The sequence below is a fragment of the Tasmannia lanceolata genome, unplaced genomic scaffold (assembly GCF_043159265.1).
Source record: "Tasmannia lanceolata isolate RefF3 unplaced genomic scaffold, GAP_Taslan_0.1 ptg000007l, whole genome shotgun sequence".
NCBI lineage: Eukaryota > Viridiplantae > Streptophyta > Magnoliopsida > Canellales > Winteraceae > Tasmannia > Tasmannia lanceolata.
Window position 1 is genome coordinate 16,188,067 of NW_027518684.1, and position 7,716 is coordinate 16,195,782.

Here is a 7,716-nt window from a genome sequence, read left to right on the forward strand (position 1 = left end):
GGCGATGGGTTACCTATATGAGGCCATGGATAAGGCCAAAGAGAACATCAAGGAGAGGTTGAAGAGAAAATCAGATTACAATCTCATCTGGAGGATCATCGACCAAAGATGGGATAGGCAACTCCACAGTCCCCTCCATGCAGCAGGATATTTTCTTAACCCTGCTCTCTTTTTCACTCCTACCTTCTCTAGGCACAGTGAAGTAACCAGAGGCTTGTTGGCATGCATCACTCGACTGGTACCTGATGAAGGTACACAAGACCTCATCCCCAATCAGATTGAGGATTATCGAGAGGCTAAGGGTATGTTTGGAATGAAGCTTGCAATCTGCAACCAAACGAAGTTGGGACCAGGTATATTTGAGTTGTTTGTTTAATTAAGTATAATTCATTTTAACTTTCCGTTTCTCAACAATATTAGTTACAGAAGAGCTAAAAGAAGAGTTTATAACATAAGAAGAGTTGATGATAAAAGAAGTAAACACAATATTCAATAATAAAACAGAATATCACACTTGACACGGTTATAAGTTATAACATAAGAAGAGTGAATGATAAAAGAAGTAAACACAATATTAAAAAATAAAACAGAATGTCACACTTGACATGGTACAAAATTGTGTCGACACACCTACATTAAGTAGGGCACTTCTAGTAGTACATTTACAAGTGTTGACACGTGTGGACATGGGTGTCGTGTCGGACACGACGTAGCACGTATGTCAGTAATAAATTCAAAGTGTCGGCTAAATCATAGAATAGGGTTCATCTTCATGCTTACCTTTCAAAAAGGAGTGACTCATTGGCTGATCTAGGTTTCTTTGTCATAAATCTTAAATGTTGGCCTTTATTCCTTTTCCTTTTCATTCATATTGAGCAAACCTAGCTACTTCATTTATAATAATGATAATGAATACTATTATTTGAACTCATTCTAGTCCTTAGATTTTGTTGATTTGTTTTATTTAGATATATCAATTTAATATAATTTTATACCCTCTTTATAAATCTATTGAGCGATTTGTTTTCTTATATGCTATATTGTGTGTGACATGCACTTTGTCATTGTTTTATTTAAATTTTATGCCATTCAGTTTCAGAGTTTATTACGAAAAAAGTCTTTCAAGGAGTGATAAGACCTTTGTTTCCTGGAGGATATGCTATCTGAGACGTTATGACCATTGTTTCAGGTGATTGCTATAACCGGGGTGAGAAGATAGATACTTCCAAATTTGGGGCTGATCCTGGCTTGCCTACAGAATCTGAACCTTCCAAGGTAGCCCCCAACGGGGACAAGCCAACTCGTGCCTATCGCTGCAAAAAATGCCGGAGAGTTGTGGCAGTGCAAGAGAATGTCATTGACCATACCCCAGGTGAGGGTGAGACATGCTTCCAGTGGGAAAAGCGGAAAAGTGGCAACCCATTTAACCGGTCTGACGAGGGCGAGTGCTCTTCCATATTTGTTGAGCCTCTGCAATGGATGACAACAGGTAAACCTTTTAACCTCTGTATCCAGATTTTCCAATAGCTAAACTTAAAACTTTTATATACATGATTGTATATTCATATATGTGAAAGGTTCCACAAACTAGACTAGTCTTGGGCAAGGGCTCTGCCTTTTCATAAACATTAGCATGCTGAATTGGCTTAGTTTCACAGCTGGCTTTGTAGCTAAACTTAGTCAATTTTCTCTGATATTGACAACGAAATTGGCAAAGTTGATGCAACTTGTAATCTTGTCCGAGACTTGGATTGTGTCATGTAAAGCGATGAAGTCGATCTGAACATGAGATTAGACCAATTCTTGTTTAAGATTCGGCATCGATCCTCTCACCCTACCAAGTCTAAACTTGGTAACTCCAGATTGACTCTTTCCAATTTTTAAAAACCATTCTAGTCATCCAAGTGGAACATCCAAGCATCTCATGTCTCTGTGTTTTACATCTATGTCCAAGCAAGAATCTGTTGTACACTTGTGTCTCGATGTTTGCCTATTTAACTGATAAAACAAGACTCTGTGTAGACCCTTGTTACATTCCAATACTTTAGGATTCTTTGTGACACTTGAAGATCTCTTTTATCTTCTTTTTTTCTTGAATACTACTATCTACTATCACAACTTTTTAATTACCACATATTTTGAGTTTTACTTAAAACATTATACTTAAACATATTAAAATTTTCAATATATCACTTATTATAACCTTCTCTAAAAAAAATTAAAATTTGAAAATTGATTAAAATATTTTGGCGAATCCACCACTCTTTCTTTTTGAGGTTTGTCAAATCCAACACTCGTGTCTGTACTGATGCAACATAGTTTTTTTTTTTATGGGTAAGCTGGGGTTAGGCAGACCCCTACCAGATTTCATTAGAAAATATATGAGCAAGATTACAAGGACTGCGGAGAGTCAAAACAAGAAAGACAGAAAGCAAGCATAAAAAACCAAAGAAAAATAGAACAAGAAACACCGAATTGGAAAATGCTTTCAATCTGAACATTCAGGGGGAGCCATTACAAAATCCAAACCTTGCCAAATCGAAAATTAGCTTTGAGGCCTTAGGGATCATGGGAAGCTAATCAAAGAGTCTACTAACCTGGTAGCTGCGATTTACAACTAACCTTGCTCATCAGAGGCTTTGTTTTCTGATTCAACACTATCTTTGCTGGATGCTTGGACTTCTAATCCATAGTTGCGGACACATAACTAATGCGTATGTCAGTATGTGTGTAGGGATGTACTGCATGTATTTTCTTGCAGGTGCTTTCGGGTTCTAATTCTTTCTTTTGAAATAGCAGTGGAAGAAGGTGCATTGGAAGGGAAACTTTCTTGTGCACATTGTGAAGCACGCCTGGGTTATTTCAACTGGTCTGGCATTCAATGCAGCTGCGGGAGCTGGATCACCCCAGCCTTTCAGCTCCATAAAAGTCGAGTCGACCTCAGCACTTTATAATCCATTTTTCTGGTAAAATGGCACCAAACAAATAGCAAACTACATCTGAATCAACCTTCATCTGCATAAGCTATGATGGTTTTGCCCATCTGTAGCTGGAGTTTTAGACTCATGGATGATCCAATCTCATAAATATTCATTTTAAATATAGCATGTTTTTTTCATACAATAATCTACTTTCTCGACAGCAGTCCCTTTCATGTTTTTTTATTTGAGAATACAGTACTAGAAATTATTAATATAAAGAGAGGGAGTTTGTAATAAAGGGAAGATAGATGAAAATGACCTGTATTTTGGGTGGGTCTTTGATTGTGCCTGATCTTTACAGGGCTGTATAGAAAATGAGTAATAAGAGAATAAACCTCTTGTTCTGCAGAGTAAAGCAGAAATGATATTTTGGGTGATGTTTTAAACTTCTGAACTCTTGTGGGTACTGTTCTGTTTTTGTTCATCAATTTTTTTTTTCTCCTTTGATTTTTTGGGCATGGTGCATCCAAAAGGGTCCACCTATCATGTAACTTAGAGCATTGATTTTATTTATTTTTCCTTTGGTTGCAGGGATCTTCTTTGGATTGATGGATGATAGTATAGATAATTGGGGTTATGTAACAGTTATTTCGTAAATCATATATGCATCGAAACTCCAAAACCCTTGAAAGGAAAGCTTTTTTCAAGTTTCCCCATCACTTTTCTTTGTTTGGTTGCACGATGGGAAGGCCCAACCTAGGCTTTTCCATCACTTTCCGTCTGAAAAAAGAAAACTTCAAATTTTGAACTGTTATCTGCACTTGTATTTTGATGAGGACACTCCTCACTTTATTAAAAGTACGGTATGGCCTGCACCATAGGATGATCCAAACCGTCCATTAGATGGCCCACAGCCTTAATAGGTTGTGCCCCAAAAATTATTTCCATAGGTTGATCCTAACCCTCCGATCTATAGAGGGCTAGGATCAATCCTCTTAACATTCAGATCGGAGGGTTAGGATTAACCTGTGGAAATGATTTTTGGGGCACAACCTATTTAGGATGTGATCCATCTAATGGACGGTTCGGATCATCCTATGGTGCGGTCCACCACGTACTTTTAATAAAGTGAGGAGTGCCCTCATCAAAATATAGCAGTGCTGATAACATTTTTCTGTTCATCCGGAGAGAATTGTTGGAAATCTCCCATTTAGGTTGTGTTCTTCGATCATTCTCGGCAGTGCTTTTGTGTTTTTTAACCTGTGGAAAATTTTAAAACACATGAAATTATGAAAAATGGCATTCCCCAAACCTGGCCTATTCTACAGTGTCTCCAAATCCTGATTTCCAACCAGCTAAAATCACTAAATACGGGAGCAATGACCTTCGGCACTCTTCACTCTGGATTTTGAGAATTGACGAGTCCAAAACTGATTATTGTACTCGAAATTGCATTTATTTTTTAGTCTAATAATCAATTAGGGACAAAATCAATGTGCAGCTTGGGTCGGGCTCAACCCAAACCCGACAGGTTCAACCCGATTCTGGCTCGGGTTGGGTTGGCGTTTTCTCGGGTTGGGTTGGGAAAAGCCATCGGATTGGGTTAGGGTTTAGGCCTTGGCAACCCGACCTCTGTCCTCTAGTTTTCTCATGTTTTTCTAGGATTATGAATTTTTTTCTTGTATTTTTCTATTTGGCCCGAGATGAACCCGAACCTAATCCAACCCGATTTGGAGGCCGGTTGGGTTAGGGTTGAGCGAATGCAATGTCGGGTTGGGTTAGGGTTTGAGTATCTATTGACTTCCACCTGAAGAATCATCACATATTCGCACATTTGCTTCGTGAGGAAAATAATCAGAAGAGCTTGGGTAATTGAGTTTAGTGTTGGAACTGAATCATCAAACTAATTAGGAGAGTATATTGAATGATCTAACTGACCAGAAGCCAGAAATTTTACTAACCCATTTGTGAAAATCCAGCATTTATAAACATACTTCATAACCAAACACAATAAACTCCAATTGGGTGATTGTTAATGCTGAAATTTAAAATTTAAAAGGATAGTCTTGTAAATATAATACATCAGATTTGCATATCTTCTAATTTAGAAGAAGGGATTTTGCATGTATCAAGGTCACATGAACAGCTGCTTTCAATTCCCACTTGCTGGAAAAAAAACATGACCTCCATAGGACCCAACTAAAATTGGAGGCTATGTTCAGCTTCTAAACCATTCTATCACTAAATTATAAGACACAGTTTATTGGCGTGGAGTCGAAACTTCAGACAAATTGGCTCATATACAGACAAGTTATGACTGGAAAACTCCATTGTTCGAATTCCACGAGACAAAAGTAGAGCTGAAACCTATTCCAAGATTTCTTTTGGCCACAGCTTTTTCCACATTGAGATTTCCTCCTTGTTGTGCAGTTTCCTAATTCCACCGTAGAAACCATCTGCTTCATTTCCTTCTTCCCTATGATCCTTCCTATTTACGACTGCTCGCCGCCACTGTGATCCAGGCATGTATTGGTTGAACTCCAGCATCACAGTATCTGCAAGTGTGGTTACATAATGTGAAAAGCTAAATTCTATAATACGGAAGCCTAATGCAATCAGCTAGGATCAATATCAATATAGTAACCGCAATTAAAAATGCATGGAACATTTTGATAAAAAGAAGAAACCCATATATAGACAGTTCCAAGGAGTGTACAATAGTGGTAGATGATATTACTAGGTCCTTCGATAAGGTATATTTCCTAGTATGTTGTTTAAACTTGGTGGGTTTGCACAGTTGACATAGTACTTATCAAAGTTGGATTATGGAACCTTCCGCGAGGCAAATGTTAACAAATAATTCATTGTTTTTCTTCCAAATGAAAATTCAGGAATAATTCACACTCTATGAAGAGCATCTGTGTGGTAGAAATTAATAATCGACATGCTGCAATGTGGGAATCAGCTTTCTTTCTGGTAACTCTATAGATTTTGTTTGAGAGGCAAGTAAGCAACATACTCAGTATAAATGTGAGTCATAGCTCATCACTTGGTGAACCTGATAGTACAAAAAGCATACTTATTTAATAAATGTAAACTGTTTCACTGTAATTTGCATTTTTCAGGTTATGCTTTGACAATATAACTTTCGCAACTCACACTAAAGTTTATATTGGAGAGCCTATAGATTTTAGAGGAGAAGATCTAGAAAAAAGATTCATGGGCATTCAGATGGGTCAGTTAAAACATTTTAGTTGTTGAAATGTTTGAGTAGGGCAAATAAAAATAACAAGGTATAGAGATGCATTATTGCCCTAATTTTACCGGACAAAGGAACAAAACATCACTTGCTTACTTCTTTCCAAGAAAAAAAACATCACTTGCTTACCAGCAATTTTAGTAAAAAAAAAAACTAGCTCCCATAAATAGATATTTTATGATGGTCTGCTAGTCGAATTATTAAAGTTACCTCAAATGTAATATTTTATAATGGTGTGTTAATCAAATTATTAAACTTATCTCACCTGTAATCTTACTTATCACTTGCCAAGAGGAACCTTAATTGAGGATTTCCCCTGACTTGTGGCTGAGATTAAATACAGAAACCGTTCATTGAACAGATTTTGACATTGAGGTCATAGCATGTTATAGGACCATTATTATTACACGAACTAAGACCAGAAGCTTCCTGGACTTGGTTCACTGAGCATTTTTAAAAAAATTAGAAGAAATATCCATTAAAAAGGCCCTCCAGGACCCAGTAAAGGACCCCCTGGGTCTTCCATGTAGCGATTTTTGAAACAGTGAACCAACTGAAGATGAGTCACGAGGACCCGGTAAAATTTTCAAATGCTTATTGTATAAACAATCAACAACAGAGAATGAATAAGTTTTCATGTTTTGGTGTGACTCAGAAAACAATCAAATTTTTAAGTACAAGAATTCAATCACTTCATCAAACATTTTTATTTTTTCACCACATGAAAATTATGTATAACTTGAACAATGTGATGTTACAAATAAAAAGTTCTTAGCCACGATGAAATTATGGATAAGATAAGCTAAATGGTTTCATTTGATCTTCTCACCTCTAGTATGACAACGACAGTGATTCCCATTCCCATCACAAGATTCCAAGTGACCCACAACCCCATACCACCAGCCTGCAATACATACCACACATTATCAAGTTGAAAAAACAATGACAGGAATGTAAATGACATGAAGCAAAATAAACAAATCCTATTACTTGAAAACTTGAAACCCCTTTTTTTAGTAGGTAAGGTGGCTCTTGAAAATCATTTTACCTATTGCATAAATCAAAACTAGGAACTTCAATAAACATAAGAAGAATATGTTTTAAGTACACACCGTAAGGAAATTCTTTGTTTCTTCTCCACTGAATCTCAATATGATCGCCAGGGTGTAAATCACTTAAACAGTCTGAAACATGAAGAGCGTGTGCAGGAGTATCAACAGGCGGTGCTCTTAGTCTTTCCCACTGAACCCCTTCCTCTATCACTATTGTACGGCATCCATGAGGTGGATACCTATAAGAAAAAGATAATCTGTTGGTGAAAAAGGAGGCCCCACAATCCGATCAATTTATCACCAAAACACTGGTATGTCTACAGTCAGTGACACACAAAGCCCCAGAGAGTTATCAACCATGCCCATTTTCAAAAGTGTTGCAAGGAAACTCAATCAGTTGTAAATTTTGAGTTGGGCATTTTTGTATGCCCAATAAAATAGAGACATAAAGTCACAATTTTACACTGATATTTGTGATATGTTG

General features: G+C 37.1%; 2 long non-coding RNA genes across 3 annotated transcripts; one reads left to right on the top strand and one right to left on the bottom strand.

Annotated features, from left to right (window-relative positions):
- Nucleotides 1-849: 849 nt before the first annotated feature.
- LOC143881058 (uncharacterized) lies at nucleotides 850-3,527 on the top strand. 2 transcript variants are annotated; one of them, XR_013251846.1, is made up of 3 exons: nucleotides 1,054-1,489; nucleotides 2,800-3,384; nucleotides 3,513-3,527. It is a non-coding gene; the product is annotated as an uncharacterized LOC143881058 (long non-coding RNA). The 2 variants fall into 2 exon arrangements; XR_013251845.1 differs by lacking the exon at nucleotides 3,513-3,527 and having other exon boundaries at nucleotides 850-1,489; nucleotides 2,800-3,367.
- A 1,420-nt stretch (nucleotides 3,528-4,947) lies between these two features.
- Nucleotides 4,948-7,501, bottom strand: LOC143882097 (uncharacterized). The gene is made up of 3 exons (XR_013252106.1): nucleotides 7,293-7,501; nucleotides 7,010-7,084; nucleotides 4,948-5,476 (listed from the first exon to the last, which is right to left on the bottom strand). It is a non-coding gene; the product is annotated as an uncharacterized LOC143882097 (long non-coding RNA).
- Nucleotides 7,502-7,716: the final 215 nt, after the last annotated feature.